This window comes from Anomaloglossus baeobatrachus, chromosome 1 (assembly GCF_048569485.1).
Source record: "Anomaloglossus baeobatrachus isolate aAnoBae1 chromosome 1, aAnoBae1.hap1, whole genome shotgun sequence".
NCBI lineage: Eukaryota > Metazoa > Chordata > Amphibia > Anura > Aromobatidae > Anomaloglossus > Anomaloglossus baeobatrachus.
In genome coordinates, this window is record NC_134353.1 from 570,907,770 (window position 1) to 570,929,247 (window position 21,478).

General features: G+C 43.6%; 1 protein-coding gene across 1 annotated transcript in view; it reads right to left on the minus strand.

Moving 5' to 3' along the window:
• The window catches only part of KDM4C (lysine demethylase 4C), a 480,711-nt gene that overhangs the window by 203,759 nt on the left and 255,474 nt on the right, over window positions 1–21,478 (minus strand). The window lies entirely within an intron of this gene.

The following is a 21,478-nucleotide window of genomic DNA, read 5'->3' on the forward strand; positions in this document are numbered from 1 at the left end:
CACTCGTGTCCGGAAAGTGTGCGTCCGTGCCGGGTGAAGCGATGTAAAGCCTGCTTTATACGTTGCAATTTCGCATACGATATCGTATGCGATTTGTAACGCCCCCATCGTATGTGTGGCACGTTCAATTTGTTGAATGTGCTGCACATACGAGTAACCCCCGTCACACATACTTACCTTCCATACGACCTCGATGTGGGCGGCGAACGTCCACTTCCTGGAGTGGGAGGGACGTTTGGCGTCACATAGACGTCACGCGGCAGCCGGCCAATAGAAGCGGAGGGGCAGAGCTGAGCGGGACGTAAACATCCCGCCCACCTCCTTCCTTCCGCATTGTGGGCCGGGAGCCGCAGGAGGCAGGTGAGATCTGTTCATCGTTCCCAGCGTGTCACACACTGCGATGTGTGCTACCCCAGGTACGCTGAACAATATGACGTTCAATTCGTCAGGAATGAACGACGTGCATGCGATGAACGGTTTTTTCGTTCAATCGCAATTGCACGTCACTGTCACATGCTACAACATACCTTACGATGCCGGATGTGCGTCATTTACGACGTGACCCCGCCGACACATCGTAAGATATCTTGTAGCGTGTAAAGAAGGCTTAAGACTGACGCAAGTCACTTGCAAGTGTGACTCTGGCCTTAGGGGCATTATCCTGCCCTTAACAAGCCGCCAGGAAGCACAGATGTAACAAACATGGACGTTTATGTATGCTTCTATGGCAGGCATTCATAGGTTCCAAACTATCCAAAAATCCAGCATTCCCTAGAATGCTATTTTATTGTATAAGTATTATAGCACAGTCATAAACCTAAGAGGTTGGAGTTTTTTAAAGGGAAAGACACCAGGTTTTTGCTACCTCATCAGCATAAAATGACCCTGATGCCAATAATATGTCATTTAGTTTAATGGGTGCAGTAGATGTGACACAATCAGAGTTCTTAGATGTAGCAGAGCTCAGAAATTTAGGCCTACACACACAGCTTTCTGTGTACATTGTATTCTGACAATAAGCTGCTAATCACTGCTAGGGTTACAAATTCTCAAGTCTGTAAAGTTATCCTTTATCCATGGGATAAGCGATAACTTCACAATCACTATGACCCAGACTTCTAAGGGTACAGTCTCCCTAAACAACGTACCAGCGATTCCGACCACGATACGACCTTGTCAGGATCGCTGGTGCGTTGCTACATGGTCGCTGGTGAGCTGTCAATCAGGCAGATCTCACCAGTGACCAGCCACCCGCGACTCGTGTAACGATGCTGCGCTTGGTAACAGGGTAAATATCGGGTAACTAAGCAAAGCGCTTTGCTTGGTTACCCGATATTTACCCTGGTTACCAGCGTACACCGCTTAATGCTGGTTCCCTGCACATGTAGCCAGGGTACACATCGGGTTACTAAGCAAAGTGCTTTGCTTAGTTACCCGATATTTACCCTGGCTACCTGTGCAGGGAGCCAGCGCTAAGCGGTGTACGCTGGTAACCAGGGTAAATATTGGGTAACCAAAAAAAGCGCTTTGCTTAGTTACCCGAGATTTACCCTGGTTACCAGCGTACGCTGCTTACACAGAGTCGGTGCTCGTTGGTCTCCCGCCGTCAAACACGCCGATGCGTGCTGCACAGCGGGAGACCAACGAGCAAAAAATGAACCAGAAGTGTGTAACGATCAGCGATTTCACAGCAGGGGCCAGGTTGCTACTTAGTGTCACACACAGCGGGATCGCTGATGAGGTCACTGGTAGGTCACAAAACCTGTAACTCAGCAGCGATCTCGCTATGTGAGAAGGACCCCTAAGACATCCAAGAACTAGGGCTTGAAAAGCTTCATGTGAATGGAGGATTCATGCGCATGATCAACCCTCTTCAGAGCCCTGATTCTCAAGATAGATGGACCCCTAGGGATCATTAAATTATTCCCTAATTCATGTATAGTCGAAAACTTAGTAACTTGAGAATACACCTTTAATCCACGTTAACATATGTCTGCCCATGGGTTGTATGCATATAAACAAAATCTTTTTGTAATATCCGCTAACAAGGTTTACAATTGAGGCCCGAATTTCAACATTTTAAGTATTACAATATACAGTTGGGAAAAAAGTATTTAGTCAGCCACCAATTGTGCAAGTTCTCCCACTTAAAAGACGAGAGAGGCCTGTAATTGACATCATAGGTAGACCATAACTATGAGAGTCATTTAGAAAGATCCAGAAAATCACCTTGTCTGATTTGGCAAGATCTGTTTTGCAAATTATGGTGGAAATTAAGTATTTAGTCATCTAAAAACATGCAAGATTTCTGGCTCTCACAGACCTGTAACTTTTTCTTTAAGAGGCTCTTCTGTCCTCCACTCAATACCTGTAGTAATGGCACATATTTTAATTTGTTATGAGTATAAAAGACACCTGGCCTCAACCTCAAACAGTCACACTCCAAACTCCACTATGGTGAGGACCAAAGAGCTGTCTAAAGACACCAGAAACAAAATTATAGCCCTGCACCAGGCTGGGAAGACTGCATCTGCTATAACCAAGCAGCTTGGTGTGATGAAATCACCTGTGGGAGCAATAATAAGAAAATGGAAGACATACAAGACCACTGATAATCTCCCTCGATCTGTGGCTCCAAGCAAGATCTCACCTAGTGGGGTCAAAATGATCACAAAAGCGGTGAGCAAAAATCACAGAACCACACGGGGGGGGACCTAGTAAATGACTTGCATAGAGCTGGGACCACCGTAACAAAGGCTACCATCAGTAACACACTATGCCGCCAGGGACACAGATCCTGCAGTGCCAGACGTGTTCCCATGCTTAAGCCAGTACATGTTCGGGCCTGCCTGAAGTTTGCTAGAGAGCATTTGGATTATCCAGAAGAGTACTGGGAGAATGTCATATGGTCTGATGAAACCAAAGTAGAACTATTTGGTGGAAACACAACTCGTTGTGTTTGGAGGAGTGTGATACCAATGTGATATGACTGAAGTTTGAATGACTATTAGATAGGGATCATGATCAAAAGATAGGAGTGATCCCAGATATTATTTGATCCATCAATAATTCAGTATCAAAGAAGATGTCCTTTGGATAATATTTCACTAATGCCAAGGAATACATGTCTTGAAGCAGTTTTAGATAATAAGGAAGTAACATTTACAGTTCCACTTACAGGAAACTTGTGGTTAGCTTAAAGACAGTTTTAAGGATGAAATTTACGGCTCATTGCAATATTTCACTAATACTGGTCAAACTGTGGTCAGCCAGTTGTCAACTGACAGGATGTGCTGGAAATGTGCAGGAAGCTGCCGTTACCTACAACATTTTGTGGTCAAGTTACATGAACATGACTCAGCTGTCATATGCTGGTGACCATTTAGACACAACCTACAATATTTTCCTATAAAATATACACCGAACTCGCTTAAGGTAGGGAAATACCTTCCAGGACATTGAAGTGTACGTACGCACTGTTCCTGTGATGCCATGCCAAGATGCCATGTTGATTCCTTATCTTAACTCGAGTTCCCTCCGATGTGAAAGGATTGCTACAACATAACGGTAATGTTGATGCATATTTCTGTTATTGTATAAGTTTCTATGACTATAAGATTCTAAATGCCTATGTACCATTGATTATATTCATGTGCTATTAAAATAAATAGTATCTTGCTATAAAGAATATTAGTATTCGTGCCTGATTAGGATATCAGTGAGCGCTTCGTAAGTACGGGCTTTCAGCCCCCTTCTTAGTAGAATTTAGCAAGACATAAATTGGCGTAGTCGGCAGGATTACTTCTATTAGAGGTAATTAACGAATTTTTGTAATTTAGAAGTTAAAAACATATATTTGGCAAATTTCCAGATATTTTTTCAATCTTTTTGCATATAGTGTCAAAATGTTCAGAAAACGTAAGGATAATGTTAAGGAGGTTGTTGTGGAGATCCCATGCTGGATTGAGGCTCCCTACAATCTTATAGCACATGAATTGGTCAATTGTGGATTGGCAGAACAATGGCAGGATAAGCTCAAGGGTTGTGTACCTACTGATGTTGTGAATGTACTCAGTGGTGCCCCTGTGAAAGCAGGTGATGTAGTGTCTTGTGGATTGGCAGAACAATGGCAGGACAAGCTTAAGGGTATTGAAGCTACTGATGATGTGAATGTATTCGGTAGTGTCCCTGTGAAAACAGGTGATGTAGTGTCTTTAGCACGGCACAAACGATGGCAGGACAAGCTTAAGGGTTGTGAAGCTACTGATGTTGTGAATGTACTCAGTGGTGCCCCTGTGAAAACAGGTGATGTAGTGTCTTGTGAATTGGCAGAACAATGGCAGGACAAGCTTATGGGTAGTGAAGCTACTGATGTGAATGTATTCGGTAGTGTCCCTGTGAAAACAGGTGATGTAGTGTCTTTAGCACGGCACAAACAATGGCAGGACAAGCTTATGGGTAGTGAAGCTACTGATGTTGTGAATGTATTCGGTAGTGTCCCTGTGAAAACAGGTGATGTAGTGTCTTTAGCACGGCGCAAACAATGGCAGGATAAGCTTAAGGGTAGTGAAGCTACCGATGTTGTGAATGTATTCGGTAGTGTCCCTGTGAAAACAGGTGATGTAGTGTCTTTAGGACGGCGCATCTGGATTTTGGCAAGTGCATATAGTGTAATGCATGAGCGTAATCTAAAGATGCAGAAGAAAAGTTCCCAGATGGAACAAAAGATGATAGAATTAGGTGGCCTGAAAACAGTTCTGGAATGTAATACCAGACTGTTGAAGGATAAATGGGAACATTATCAGAATGTGGCACAAAAAGCTGCCATAAAAATTGCTCAAAATAAGTACAAGAAAAGAAGAGGAAAGGTAAATAAAATCCAAATTGCTCAAAATAAGTACAAGAAAAGAAGAGGAAAGGTAAATAAAATCCAAATTGCTCAAAATAAGTACAAGAAAAGAAGAGGAAAAGTAAATAAAACCAAAGTACATAAAAGTATCGTCTCAGCTTCTATAAACTGGGATCCCGATACTTGGGATGGGGATGTGTGGGATTCATCTTCATCATCTGATGAGGAGGATTACCATAAAGGGAAGATTCAGGCCAATCCAGTAAGGAGGCGCCTAGAGAGCACAGAGAATGAGATCATCCGGGAACATGTCCGGGATGGTCAGGGGAATCTGCAATATGACGAAGATGGTAATGCCATCACAAATGAGAGAACGATTCCTCATGTAAAAAATCGAGTAACCATTGAAGATTACTCTCAGGGAGAAGTTGATAGCATTTTAACACAGTTTAGACAAAAACCAGGAGAAGGAGAAATTCCCTGGTTGGTCAGGGTGCACGATCTCGGAGGAGGTGGAGTGCACTTTGACGCCGGAGACGTGGCAAAATTTGTCACCATGTCTCGTGACCCAGTAATTCAGAGATCAATAAAAAATTATTTTGTTGATCATAATGAGCATGGTACTCAAAACTTAATCATGCTCTTAGCCCATGCTTTTCTGGACAAATACCCATCAGAAGCAGACTTTCCTATCAATGATAAACCTTGGTATACCTTAAAAGATGGTATGGAAAGGCTGAAGGAAGAAGCAATGAGGAATGCTCTTCCTCTTTTGGGAATGGATGATGAATATCTCCAGTACCCATTGACAGCCAGCATAAGAAATAGGCTGGTTAAACATGCTCCTCCAGCATACAAAACAGTTATTTTAACCTTAACTGTAGCGCTGACTGGAGAATCAATCGGTGTAGTTCTAGGGAGGATGAGGGAGTTACAGGATATGGGACAGTGGGATAAATCGTCCCCTGGAGGCCATGTTGGTAACAGTAAGCCAAACAATCCTGACTGGAAAGAGAAATCAGTAGGGGAGGCCCCACGGGTGTCTCACAAAGACATGTTCCAGGCTTTGCTTAAAGCCGGGATCAATAAGGAAAGGATTGATGGAAAGGAGACAGGAGAATTATGGAAGTTGTACAAACAAAAAGTTCTATCCGCAAAGAAAGTGACCACTACAAATGTGGAAGGGGGCTCAAAAACCCCCAAGGTAAAGAAATCAGAGGGAAAAGGGGAAAACCCCCCAACGAAAGTGTCTTGGGAAGATTTTCAGTCAGTTTATCCATTGGAAGAACTGGCTGCAGCCGTGGCCACAAAGGTCACGGAAGGAAGGGCTAATACACAGACTGAAGTCTGTGTAAATGAAAGTTCAGAAGGAAGTGATTTACCATAGGTAGCCAGCCAAGCCCCCCTATTGATAAACAGGGACGAACGTCCCTACGTCAATCTTAGCATACATTGGAAAGGGGGAAATGTTCAAAGAGTCCCAGCTTTGATTGACACGGGGGCGGAGGCTACTTTAATTCATGGAAACCCAGAAAAAATAAAAGGACCTAGAGTAAAAATTGCTGGACTAGGTGGTCAAGTGATCACTGGGGTTCAGACACAGGTAGCTTTGAAAATAGGTAATTTACCTATCAAGCAGTATACGGTGCTGGTAGTTCCTATACCTGAATATATTTTGGGAATTGATATCCTAAAATGGATGACTCTTAATCTAACCAAAGGAAAATTCTCCTTTGGGGTTATGTCTTGTCATAAGGAAATGCAGATCTCACATTATATCAATGATATAATGATACAAGGACAAGATGAGCAAAGTGTGAAAGATCAATTGACAAAACTGATTGCTCATATGTGGAGAAAAGGATGGGAAATTAATGATGCCAAGGTTCAAGGACCGTCTCAGGTGGTAACATGTCTAGGGATTCAGTGGAACAAGGGGCACAGAGAGATCTTGCCCAATGCCAGACAGAAAATTATTAATTTTCTGGTCCCTAAATCCAAACAGAAGACTCAGTCTTATATTGGATTGTTTGATTTTTGGAGACAACATATCCCTCATTTGGGACAAATGTTGGCTCATTTGTACAACGTAATGAGGAAACAATATGAGTTCCAATGGGGAGAGGAACAGCAAAATGTGTTTGAGATGGTCAGGGAAGTGTGGCAAGAGATTGAAGGGATTATTCAATCTACCAAGACCACTGTATTTCATGTCGATGCTCATGTCCCTACTAACTCACTTGAACGTTTGTTTAATTCAGAAGCAGATAAAGCAGCAGCCATCAGACAAGTCAGTCCAGCAGTTGACAAGGCAAGGTACAGCTGTTTGGGCACACCAGAAAGAGCGACACCTTATTCCGCAGGTTTAGACCTCAGTACATTGGAAACTGTCGTGGTACCCCCAGGTAAGGTAAAACCAATTTCAGCAGGATTGGGTTGCCAGATACCAAAGGATCATTATGGTCAAATAGACACTCGTTCTAGTTTAGTGTTAAAAGGAGCCATAGTGGTGGGAGGGGTAATAGAGGCAGATTATCAGGGAGAAATCAAGGTACTGATGCTGAATTTGGGAAATGAACCTTTGATATTGATGAAACACCAGAAGGTGGCTCAGATGTTAATAATTCCAATAAACTTGTCTGAAATAAGAGAAGGAACTGCCCCAGCAGAATTAACAATACGGGGTACTAAAGGTTTTGGATCCTCTAATATTACAAATGTAGGAGCAAAAATATGGATTCAAAACCTCCAAGGACCGCCCTCAGAGACAGCGGTAATAGCGGTCGGAAAAGATCGTACTCTCCTGATGAGACCAGGAGTGGAGAAGTGGGAATATGTCCCACAAGAAAAATGTTATTTACAGGAATAATAGTGTATCTTTATTTGCAGAAGGTGTGGCAAATAAGCGGAATCCATGGTATCTGTTACTGGGAAGAGCTCGACAGTGATGAGATGGAGAAATTCCTGTGTTTGATGTTTGCCTCTCTGGTCGTTGGATGGACAAGTCTACATCAGGAGGAACCTATGGCGAATGAATTTCTGATGCATCATCACATTTTCAACACACAGATTGCTGGCTCTGTACACATTCTCCGGTTACAGCCACCAGTATCCCTTATCTGGATGTCCCGGTATCGATGGAGGAAATCTTAAACTGGAAAAGTTGTTCTGATCATCTTGCTGATAAAGACACTCCAAGTGTTCGTCTATAGAATACTACAGTACCCATTTCCATAGTGGGATGGATCAATCTTCCATGGTGGCAAGGCAATTTGAATGCAACAGTCACCAATTTGCAATATCTGGCTTTTAAGGGAGGAATTTGGGTACTAAGAAATAAGACTGGACTGACTAACCTGGGATTCATCTCTATGGACTGTAGATGCTTTTAAACCCAGCTTAGTGGAAAGGACAATTCATGATATGTTATGGCCTTATGCCAATATGTTCATAAATGGGTCTAGTGAAACTTGTAGTAACATATCGGGAAATGTAATGTGTAATGATTCCTTTGAATATCGAGCAAATGCCAAAACATATGATGTTCAAGGGAGCTTTTCAGATAATATTGCTTTTAGTTTTAATATACTGTACAAAAGTAGTGAAACTGATTATATTTGTGATTCAACGTTTATCTAAACAAAGCAAGACAATTTGTGGCAAGCGATATTTCTTGGTCATGGTATGGTATATTCCGAGTGATCTTCTTCTAGTGGAATACTGATGATGGAAAATAATCCCTGGGATCAAGGACCGATTGTGATACCAATGTGATATGACTGAAGTTTGAATGACTATTAGATAGGGATCATGATCAAAAGATAGGAGTGATCCCAGATATTATTTGATCCATCAATAATTCAGTATCAAAGAAGATGTCCTTTGGATAATATTTCACTAATGCCAAGGAATACATGTCTTGAAGCAGTTTTAGATAATAAGGAAGTAACATTTACAGTTCCACTTACAGGAAACTTGTGGTTAGCTTAAAGACAGTTTTAAGGATGAAATTTACGGCTCATTGCAATATTTCACTAATACTGGTCAAACTGTGGTCAGCCAGTTGTCAACTGACAGGATGTGCTGGAAATGTGCAGGAAGCTGCCGTTACCTACAACATTTTGTGGTCAAGTTACATGAACATGACTCAGCTGTCATATGCTGGTGACCATTTAGACACAACCTACAATATTTTCCTATAAAATATACACCGAACTCGCTTAAGGTAGGGAAATACCTTCCAGGACATTGAAGTGTACGTACGCACTGTTCCTGTGATGCCATGCCAAGATGCCATGTTGATTCCTTATCTTAACTCGAGTTCCCTCCGATGTGAAAGGATTGCTACAACATAACGGTAATGTTGATGCATATTTCTGTTATTGTATAAGTTTCTATGACTATAAGATTCTAAATGCCTATGTACCATTGATTATATTCATGTGCTATTAAAATAAATAGTATCTTGCTATAAAGAATATTAGTATTCGTGCCTGATTAGGATATCAGTGAGCGCTTCGTAAGTACGGGCTTTCAGCCCCCTTCTTAGTAGAATTTAGCAAGACAAGGAGGCAGAATGCTGAGTTGCATCCAATGAACACCATACTTACTGTGAAGCATGGGGGTGGCAACATCATGCGTTGGGACTGTTTCTCTGCAAAGGGACAAGGACGACTGATCCGTGTACACAAAAAAATGAATGGAGCCCTGTATCGTGAGATTTTGAGTGCAAACCTCCTTCCATCAGCAAAGGCACTGAAGATGAAACGTGGCTGGGTCTTTCAACATGATAATGATCCCAAGCACACCGCCAGGGTAATGAAGGAGTGGCTTTGTAAGAAGCATATGAAGGTCCTGGAGTGGCTTTCCAGTCTCTAGGTCTAAAGCCCATACAAAACCTTTGGGAGGGAGTTGAAAGTCTGTGTTGCCCAGCGACAGGCCCAAAACATCACGGCTCTAGAGGAGCTCTGCATAGAGGAATGGGCCAACATACTAACAACAGTGTGTGCCAACATTATTAAAACTTACAAAAAACGTTTGACCTCTGTCATTACCAAAAAACAATATATAAAAATATTGAGATGAACTTTTGTTATTGACCAAATACTTATTTTCCACCATAATTTGCAAAAAACAATCTTGCCAAATTAGAGAAGGTGATTTTCTGGATCTGTTTTCTCATTTTCTCTCTCATAGTTGTGGTCTACCTATGATGTCAATTACAGACCTCTCTTATCTTTTTAAGTGGGAGAAATTCCACAATTTGTGGCTGACTAAATACTTTTTTTTCCCCACTGTACTTAATACACATAATAATATTCAAAAGACATAACACATAAAGAGCCTACTAAAAAGTGGTAAGAAAAAATATAAGCAATTGGTTAAATAGAAGAAAATTAACAAATGAGTTTTAGGAACTAAATTAACCCCTTCACGACCTTTCACGGATCTATCAGACATAAATTGTGTGCCGTTAAGGCCCGCCCCCTGCCGCAGGCAGGGTGCGGCGATCGGCGCACATATCAGCTGTTTTCAACAGCTCACATGTGTGCATGCATGTTACGAGTGGAATCACATTCCACCCGTAACATTAACCCCTTACATCTCGCTGCCAAAGTCTGGCAACGAGATGTATATACGCAAGGTGAAGATTTTCACTTACTGCCGCCCCTACCGGAACAGCAACTATATAGCTGTGATCAGCAGATAGATCAGAGCGATCGGATTGCTGATCGCTATAGCTCCCTAGTAATATTAAAAAAAATAAAAATAAACTAAAAAGTTCAAATCACCCCCCTTTCAACCCATTGAAAATTAAAGGGTTAAAAAAAATATATTTGGTATCGTCGCGTTCAGAAATGCCTGATCTATCAAAATATAAACTCAATTAATCTGATCAGTAAACGGCGTAGTGGCAAAAAAATTCCAAAAGCCAAAATTACGTTTTTTGGTCGCCGCAAGTTTTACGCAAAATGCAATAACAGGCGATCAAAACGTAGCATCTGCGCAAAAATGGTGCCATTAGAAACATCAGCTCGAGACGCAAAAAATAAGCAGTCACTGAGCCATAGATCCCAAAAAATGAGAACGCTACGGGTTTCGAAAAATGGCGCAAAACGTACACCACTTTTATTGGACAAGCTTGTGAATTTTTTTAACCCCTCAGATACAAGTAAACATACATATTTGGTGTCCACAAACTCGCACCGACCTCAGTAATCATACCCACATCAGTTTTACCATATAGTGCACACTGTGAATAAAACATCCCAAAAAATATTGTGCCATCACACTTTTTTTTGCAGTTTTTCCACACTTGGAATTTTTTTTGCTGTTTGCCAGTACACCATATGGTAAAACGTATGGTTTCATTTAAAAGTACAACTTGTCCCGCAAAAAACAAGCCCTCTTATGGCAAGATTGACGGAAAAATAAAAAAATTACGGCTCTCGGAAAAAGGGGAGCAAAAAACAAAAACGGAAAGTGCCCGGGGGCTGAAGGGGTTAATGTATATGAGGCCTAACAAAAGCATTCAGCCTATTTTATCCTAGGTAAACGCATACTAAAGAAGGCTTTGCATATAAGGCTCACTGCTTTTAGAAATGTAAAGCTGCCCTATTAGAGTTCTTGGTTTAAATGTAAAATTAGACTTGTTTGGCATTGCAGTTTTAGGCTATGTGCGCACTAGGCCGTTTTACCCACGGATTTACCCGCGGATTTGGTGCGGAATTTTCTTGAGAAATGTCTGCAATCTTTGTGCAGACATTTCCCAGAAAATCCTATGAGAAAAAAAATAGCTGTGCGCACACTGCGGATTTTTCTCAAGCAATTTCCTTGAGAAGATTTTCTTGAGAAAATTTCTTGAGAAAATGAGCATGTCAATTCTTTTCCGCAGGTACCTGCGGATTTCTGCAGTACAGCATGCAAAATCCGCAGGGAACAACCTGCGGGAAAAATCGCGGATTTGGTGCGGATTTTTTCCGGAGGTCTGGAAATCTTCCACTCCCAGAAGTTTCTCAAGAAATTTTCTTGAGAAACTTCACATTTCTAGTGCGCACAAAGCCTTAAAGGGGTTATCCGGCTTCTTTGACGTTTTTTTTTTATTACACTATGGGGCTACATTGGGGCAGGTAAGTAGATAGAGACCACTTACCTGCCCTGCTGTCAGCCCCTCTCCCCCAGCTCAGAGCGGTCATGTGACCGCTGCTGCCGCGATTTTGCTGCTTCCGGTCATTTCATGTCAACATGGGCAGGGCCATGTTGACATGCAAATGTGGAAACAGCATGTCGCCTCCCTGCTGGGTGTCTACAGTGTGATGAGCCCCGCCCCCTTCCCTGCACCCTCCCACACATTCCCCCGCACCTCTTTTACTCTCCAGTAACCTCCCCCTGCACTGCTGTGGGGTCTGTGACCTGGGGGCGGGGCCTGGCAGCAGCTGCCATGGTGTCAGCTCCAGCACCGGGCCCCCTGCTCAGGATCACACATTCAAATGTACCGGCATCACAGATCACAGATGCCGGTATATTTGAAAGTGCTGATGAGAAGCAGCACAGCGCTGCTTCTCATCACTGTCCCTCCCGCTGTCTGTGCTCTCTTCAGCACAGCGGTGACGTCACTACTGTGCTGATATGGCCAGAGCACAGACAGCGCACGAACGTGCAGGAGCGGCGGGGAACGAGGACGGGTGAGTATGTATTCCACATGTGTTCCCGAAGGGGATGGGAATGGGGGGGTTGCAGAGCCATATGTGTGCGTGTGCAGAGCCATATGTGTGCGTGTGCGGTACAGAGCCATATGTGTGCGGTGCAGAGCCATATGTGTGCGTGTGCAGAGCCATATGTGTGCGGTGCAGAGCCATATGTGTGCCGTACAGAGCCATGTGTGTGCGTGTGCGGTGCAGAGCCATATGTGTGCAGTACAGAGCCATATGTGTGCGTGTGCGGTGCAGAGCCATATGTGTGCATGTGCGGTGCAGAGCCATATGTGTGCGTGTGCGGTGCAGAGCCATATGTGTACGTGTGCAGAGCCATATGTGTGCGGTGCAGAACCATATGTGTGCATGTGCAGAGCCATGTGTGTGCGTTTGCGGTGCAGAGCCATATGTGTGCGGTGCAGAGCCATATGTGTGCGTGTGGAGAGCCATATGTGTGCGGTGCAGAGCCATGTGTGTGCTGTACAGAGCCATATGTGTGCGTGTGCGGTGCAGAGCCATATGTGTGCGTGTGCGGTGCAGAGCCATGTGTGTGCGTGTGCGGTGCAGAGCCATATGTGTGCGTGTGCGGTGCAGAGCCATGTGTGCGCGTGCGGTGCAGAGCCATATGTGTGCAGTGCAGAGCCATATGTGTGCAGTGCAGAGCCATATGTGTGCGTGTGCGGTACAGAGTCATATGTGTGCGGTGCAGAGCCACATGTGTGCGTGTGCAGAGCCATATGTGTGCGTGTGCAGAGTCATATGTGTGCGTGTGCGGTGCAGAGCCATATGTGTGCGTGTGCGGTGCAGAGCCATATGTGTGCGTGTGCAGAGCCATATGTGTGCGGTGCAGAGCCATATGTGTGCGTGTGCAGAGCCATGTGTGTGCGTGTGCGGTGCAGAGCCATATGTGTGCGTGTGCGGTACAGAGCCATATGTGTGCGTGTGCGGTGCAGAGCCATGTGTGTGCGTGTGCAGAGCCATATGTGTGCGTGTGCGGTGCAGAGCCATATGTGTGCGGTACAGAGCCATATGTGTGCGTGTGCGGTGCAGAGCCATATGTGTGCGGTACAGAGCCATATGTGTGCGGTGCAGAGCCATATGTGTGCGCGTGCGGTGCAGAGCCATGTGTGCGGTGCACAGCCATATGTGTGCGTGTGCGGTGCAGAGCCATGTGTGCGCGTGCGGTGCAGAGCCATATGTGTGCGGTGCAGAGCCATATGTGTGCGGTGCAGAGCCATATGTGTGCGTGTGCGGTACAGAGCCATATGTGTGCGGTGCAGAGCCACATGTGTGCGTGTGCAGAGCCATATGTGTGCGGTGCAGAGCCATATGTGTGCGTGTGCAGAGCCATATGTGTGCGTGTGCGGTGCAGAGCCATATGTGTGCATGTGCGGTACAGAGCCATATGTGTGCGGTGCAGAGTCATATGTGTGCGTGTGCGGTGCAGAGCCATATGTGTGCGTGTGCAGAGCCATATGTGTGCGGTGCAGAGCCATATGTGTGCGTGTGCAGAGCCATGTATGTGCGTGTGCGGTGCAGAGCCATATGTGTGCGTGTGCGGTACAGAGCCATATGTGTGCGTGTGCGGTGCAGAGCCATGTGTGTGCGTGTGCAGAGCCATATGTGTGCGTGTGCGGTGCAGAGCCATATGTGTGCGGTACAGAGCCATATGTGTGCGTGTGCGGTGCAGAGCCATATGTGTGCGTGTGCGGTGCAGAGCCATATGTGTGCGGTACAGAGCCATATGTGTGCGGTGCAGAGCCATATGTGTGCGCGTGCGGTGCAGAGCCATGTGTGCGGTGCACAGCCATATGTGTGCGTGTGCGGTGCAGAGCCATATGTGTGCATGTGCGGTGCAGAGCCATGTGTGTGCGTGTGCAGAGCCATATGTGTGTGTGTGCGGTGCAGAGCCATATGTGTGCGTGTGCAGAGCTATGCGTGTGCGGTGCAGAGCCATATGTGTGCGTGTGCGGTACAGAGCCATATGTGTGCAGTGCAGAGCCATATGTGTGCGGTGCAGAGCCATATGTGTGCGGTGCAGAGCCATATGTGTGCGGTACAGAGCCATATGTGTGCGGTGCAGAGCCATATGTGTGCGGTGCAGAGCCATATGTGTGCGGTGCAGAGCCATATGTGTGCGGTGCAGAGCCATATGTGTGCGTGTGCGGTGCAGAGCCATATGTGTGCGTGTGCGGTGCAGAGCCATATGTGTGCGGTACAGAGCCATATGTGTGCGTGTGCGGTGCAGAGCCATATGTGTGCGTGTGCGGTGCAGAGCCATATGTGTGCGTGTGCAGAGCCACATGTGTGCGTGTGCGGTGCAGAGCCATATGTGTGCGTGTGCAGAGCCATGTGTGTGCGGTGCAGAGCCATATGTGTGCGTGTGCGGTGCAGAGCCATATGTGTGCGTGTGCAGAGCCATATGTGTGCGGTGCAGAGCCATATGTGTGCGGTGCAGAGCCATATGTGTGCGGTGCAGAGCCATATGTGTGCGGTGCAGAGCCATATGTGTGCGTGTGCGGTGCAGAGCCCGATGTGGGGCTGTTATTTGCAATGCTGTAGTGATACCAGGTCAGGTGCTGGGGAAGAATACTGACAGGGAATGTGTGTGCAGGGGGCGGGCAGGGGGCGAGGCTGGACACTGAGGCGGGTGGTGACAGCTCTGACTGAGGTTCTGCACAGGAAGTGGTCATGTTTGCTGGATCTGAATGTAAACAAGAAGCTGCAGAGAATAAAGGGATAATTCAAGAGGAACAAAAGTTAGAAAACAAAAAATAACAATGTAGGTGTGATTTATATGACAATACAGCACAGATTAGCTTAACAAAAATTGTTGAGTTTATGTCGGACAACTCCTTTAAGGTGATTTAAACAATGGAGAGCCTAGTAGAAGCATAGATCCATTCCGGCTCATAAAGTGTTGGAATGGCACAGAAATGCAAGAATGCTCAGCACCATCAAAGCCGTTTAGCTCAGACCTAGTTGACACTGAATGGCCCCTTGTGTGCTCACAAAAGTACATGCAGGTTCCATTTACCACAGAGATATGACAAATGGCAGCATTGAAATTATTCAAGAGAAACCTTGTCACCACCATGATATGTGAAGTGTGAAAATAAAACTGTAGGGTCATGTAAAGCACACGTGTCACGATAAACAACTTTGTTTAATCATTAACATCTACTAGTAACCCATTTCTTCAACATAAGGCAACAATAAAGCCGCCTACAAATAAATTATTAAAGTGGGTGCAAAACTATCCCAAATTAATATTTTTTGCAACCTACAGTAAGTCGCTCACACCTTGTTGTTTAACATTTTTCACCAAAAACACAAAAATGATAATCAAAAACATTTTTTATTCTTTTAAATGACAGTATTTTCTTAAGTTTTTTCTTAGTAGTGAGCTTAGCATGTTTCTTCCTGCATTCAATGCAGTCATGTACCTAATAATTATATTTTTTACAGATTGTTTAAAAAAAACCTACAAAAATACGTGTGGCAAAAGAATCATACTGCCACACGAGGTACACTGTACCACATGAATAAGATTTTACGCTATTTCAAATGACACTAGATAAATCCAATTTTCATTATCAAAATAGCGAACAGTGAACAGTTATAGTAGTGAACAGTAACAGCAATAGTGAATAGTTGAGATCGGATCACAGCTGCTGAGATGAGGCAGACTGTAATCTCTCCATCTCCTCCATTGTTAGCCTGTGCAGATATCACACTGCACTTGGATGTCATCTGAGTGCAGTCCGATATTTCTCTAGCACCCATAGACTTGTATGGGTGCAAATGATTCGAGACTCTTAGCCAATCGCAGAATGCTGCAATTTTTTTTCCTCAGTCCGATTACGATAAACTCAGATCTGAGCTGCAGCATTGTCTTACATGGGGCAGAGTACAATGCAAGATTTTCTAACAATTCAATCATGCGAGTCATACAGCAATGTGACTCTAGCCTTATTGTCATGAGCTTCTTTTAGAGCTGCCAGAAAAGACAACATGATTCCACACCATGAGAAGTTCCTTACTTTACAGCTTCTGCTCTGTTTGCCTAATGTTTTTGTAGATGCACTTATACTTAGTATTAGATCTATTAGAGTATCATACTGATCTGTTGCACAGAAATCTTTAAGTATAAAAAAAATAAATAAAGAAGACAAAATTGGATGTTGTTAGGCTATGTAAGCCTATACTCCTAACTAAACACACACCATGTCCTCATATGAACTTTCCAAGATTGGGGAAATTAAAAGAAAAAAATCCAGCACTAAACCACATCTATGTATGCTTTTTTTCCAAGGTTTTAGAGGTTTTATCAAAAGCACAACACTGCACAAAAGTTAACAAAAATTGTTTTGTGACTCATCTAGTAAAATCACACTTGCCAGAGTCCCATTATACTATCACTAGTATGGCCACAGGTCTTATTCCTGCAGCTCCTGATTAGTGTAGAATTCAGCCAACCATTACCGTCCTGGAACACACCACCTCGCTTCTGCCAAACTTGTAATCTTCAGTGTAGCTTTTCTAGGTATTTTAAGAAAATAGGACTGGCTAGAGGCTATAACTAGGGTTGGTTTTGAAGGAGTGGAAAGAACAATAGAATTTGCAGTGATATGTACCGCTATGTTTTCATTATGGAGGCTTCTTAAATTGTGTATATGAGAAATACACAGCAGACCAGTGCTCCGCCAATATCAACAATTACTGCCTTATGTGCGCACTAGAAAGTGACTTCTTCTTAAGAAAAAAACGGACCCTCTGAAAGAATCCTGCATCCATGGTAAAAACCGCTGTAAAACCTCACCTGCGTTTTTGCCGCGATTTGCAGCGGTTTTGCCGCAAGTTGGTCCCCACGGATTTTTACCATTATCTATGGCAAAAACCGCAGTTACCTGCGGAAAAAAAGTGATATGCTCATTAATTCCGTAGCAGAAAATCCGCGGGTATAAAAAAAAAAAACAAAACACAGTGTGCGCACAGCATTGATTAAAACCCATAGGTTTTGCTGGGGAATTAACTGCAGCAATGTTAGACATTTTCTGCAGCAAATCCGCTGCAAAATCCGCAGTAAATCCACAGCGTGCGCACAGGGCCTTAATATGGAGTACATTAGCATCAATCTGTAATACAGGTCTTCCTCAAGCTAAACAAATCAATATATATACAGTTTGAGGAAAGTCAGCATAATGAAGTGTAGCTATTACTACTACCGTGCTCCAAAATAAAGCAGTAATTGATTATGGTTATGATGCCTTGGACGTCTTAGAATTTCTCATTCTCTGGATGGTCCAGGCTAGAGCACACAACCCAGACTGCAAACCATCATTGGACCTGGCACACTCAACTCCCGAGAAAAGGGTTTTTTAGGCTCAGGTCACCTTTGGATTAGCGGTGGCCGATTTAGATGATCAGTGCATGGACAGTCAGCGGGCCGGTTCCCGGGAGCTCAGACGAAGAAAGGATTTTTAGTCAACCTGGCTAGAATACACTAAAACCTTATAGGTGCCAGTTCAGAAGTCTTGTGAGCCAAAATTTGACAAATTAAAGCCATTACAATCTCCATATTTTTCAAAGGACACATGTCTGCACTGATTTGTGTCCCTCTTTATTGAAATCACAAGAGTGCCATAAATGGTTAAAAATGGTAATACCACCCCTGGTTCGTACACATTAAATACTGCTGTCAAAGATTGAAAGAGGCATTTAAGTGGTTAACAACAGCAGGTGGTGCTTGGCTACACTGCGGTAATATGTGTAGTACATGCTACTGTGCTAGGTTAAGGGTGTAATCAATTGACACTTCTTTAGCTTAAAAAAAAGGGGTTCACAACTCACGTCAAAACTAGGCATCCATTATATCCCATAATGATTTTTATTGAAGGCAATTTCCCATGAACAAAGTTCATTTTAAAGTAAATTTTAATCAATAGATCTTGGAATAGGTTCAACAACTGGATGTGCTTAATATAACGTTCCTGTACTGAGATAATCTTGTACATGTGTCCCTTGTACTGTAAAGGCCCAGTCACACACAACGACTTACCAGCGATCCCGAAAACGATATGACCTGATAAGGATCGCTGGTAAGTCGCTGGGAGATCGCTGGTGAGATGTCACACAGTCAGACCTTACCAACGACACAGTAACGATCAGCCACCTGTATAACGATCTCGGCGGGCGTTGGGACCCTGTCACACAGCGTCCACCACAGCGATGTGTCCTGCCCAGCAGGACATCACCTTTGAAGACAATGGTCTGGACCATTCGGCAATGACTAGCGATCTCACAGCAGGGGCCTGATCGCTGGTGTCATACATAACGAGATCGCTGGCGAGATCGCTACTGCGTCACAGAAATGGTGACTCAGCAACGATCTCGTTAGCGATCTCGTTGTGTGTGACGGGACCTTAATGCCTTGCTCCCAAATGTGTATGACATTCGATGAGAGAGCATACATCACAGGTGCAGAGAGTATGGAGAGATTAATTCCTTCGATCTTCTCCACTGCCTGTCTGTGTGTATATCGCACTGCACTCTGAAGACATCAGTGCAGTTTGCTATTTCACTCGCGCCCATAGACTTGCATGGGTGCGTGTGATTGGATATACGCCGCCAAACACAGCATGCTAAGATTTTTTTTCTCATGCCAAGTCAGAAACAAATCACATATAAACATTACAGCACGGGATCATAGATAATTTTTTTTTTTTGTTATGTAAACAATTTTGCTGCCTATCTTTAAATAAGTTTTTACGTAAAAGAAGAATTATTTCCAATCCAATGCTGTATTGTTTGCATACTTTATGTCCTCCCCTGCCCAGGAGATGTGGTATGATCAGACAATGTCTGTGTACAGTCAGACACGGCAATTACACAGCACATAGCAGCGGCACATTTAAGGTAAGTACACAGACTGCAGATTTCATGCAGAAAATTTCTGCACCAAATCTGCATCTTGTGGTAGAAAAACACACCAAACACCCCATGTGGTTCTGATGCGGTTTTTGATGCGTTTTTGAATCTTTTTTGGGGGTGCGTTTTTTTTGTTTCTTTTCATGCAACAAGGAAAAGCCTGTCAATAAAGCTAGGTTGATTTTAAAAAAAAAATTCTTGATGTCATTTCCTGTTTTAATAGTTTTTTTGTCTAAGTTTACATTGTCCTGCTTGTGATGACATATCCGGTTATAGCCATGCATTTTTTGTGTTAAACAATGCTGCAAAAACGCAGCAAAACAGCACCAAAGAGTCAGTGTGCAAACACACCTGCAGATTTGCAGCGTTTTATCTTCACAACATTGAAGCCAATGGGTGAAAAAAATGCAGCAAATCTGAACCAATAATTTTTTTTCTAGCGCGTTCCCGCAGAGGTAGCTCTCAGCGTACACGCAGGAGACATTGACATGTTGCGGACTGCAAACACGCACCACAGATCGGTTTACATTGAGTAAAAAAGAAGTGCAGTCGGCCAGAGATTTCTGCAAATTCCTTCACTCTGCTGAAACTGTAAAATCATGTGTTTTCAGCGCATTGCATATACGCAGCATCAAAAAGTCATCATGGGAATTTTGCATCTGTTACTAACAAGTCTCACTAGTTATTTTCAACTCAAAGGAAAATGGAGGGTTAATTCTGAGTGAAAGGCTGGGGCCACACGGGGATTACTGCAATCCTTACATGACACTCGGCTCATGCTGGCAGCACAGCGGGAGCTGAGTGTCATTGCGACTGAGGTCCGATCATGCGATCAGACCACAGCTGGGGGGCGGGTCGGCACTGAGGAGGAGGGGCGGGCCGGCACTGAGGAGGGGAGGGAGGGATTTATCTTCCTCTTTCCTCCATTGCCGGCTATTGCCATTCTCACTCTGCAATCGCATTACATCGGTGTAATGCGAGTGCAGTGCGATTTTCGTCTCGCCCCATAGACTTGAATGGGTGCAAGAAAAACAAGGATCGCATTGCACCCGCAGCATGCTGCAACTGTTTTCGCAGTCCAATTAGGGCTGAGAAAATAAATCGCTCATGGGAGCTGGCACATAGGCTAATATTGGTCCGAGTGGAATGCGATGTTTTATCGCATTCCATTCTCTCGCCATGTGGCTTAGGCCAAAGAATGAAATTCATGCAAATGGTGTATTAACCTATTTTTTCCATCGTGCGTTATCTTTTTTAAATTCTATGTTTTTCCAATAGTTTTTTCATGATCTCATATTAAATACTTTAACTCCTTACAGGGTGATCGGTCTGGTTCAAATGATCTGTCCGTTGCTAAAGAAAAATCAAAGTCTGCCACATATTTTGGGGTAAAACACAAAACACTGTAGATGTGGAAATATATGAGTGCTCTGAATACAATAGGACTGAAATGGAGCTATGTGAGAACAAGCTGTGCCATTCATTCTGATAACCGCATCTACAGTCAGTGATCTATTAGGTGTCAGTATAGAAACATGTAGAAAAATGTAATACCTTTACAGCACAACAAATGGAAAACTGCTGCAGCTGTCCATTAAAACATGCAAAACTCATTCTTCGGTGCTGCCTGACTGGCTAAATGGAAGTGGGAAAAACTGTATCCAGGGCACTGAACAAAGCAAAATTGAAAGAGACGAGACTGCTCGGTTTTTTCTTCCTTATTTTAATTCCACATCAATCTTCTGACACAAACCTAAGAATCGCACATTGAACATTATTGAAAACACCTATTAAAACTATTGGAAAATAATAAATGATACAAAATGTATAATATATGTATTTAGAGTTAAGATGATAACTACAGGTAACTCAATGGTATTTAGTGTTCCTGCAATTCATAAGAATCTATAAATTAAATTCATGTTTAAAAGATTGATGTTATGTTTTTCTTATGCTAATTAGGTCTTTCACTCCTCAATGGGGCGCCATGTTATCACCCCACTTT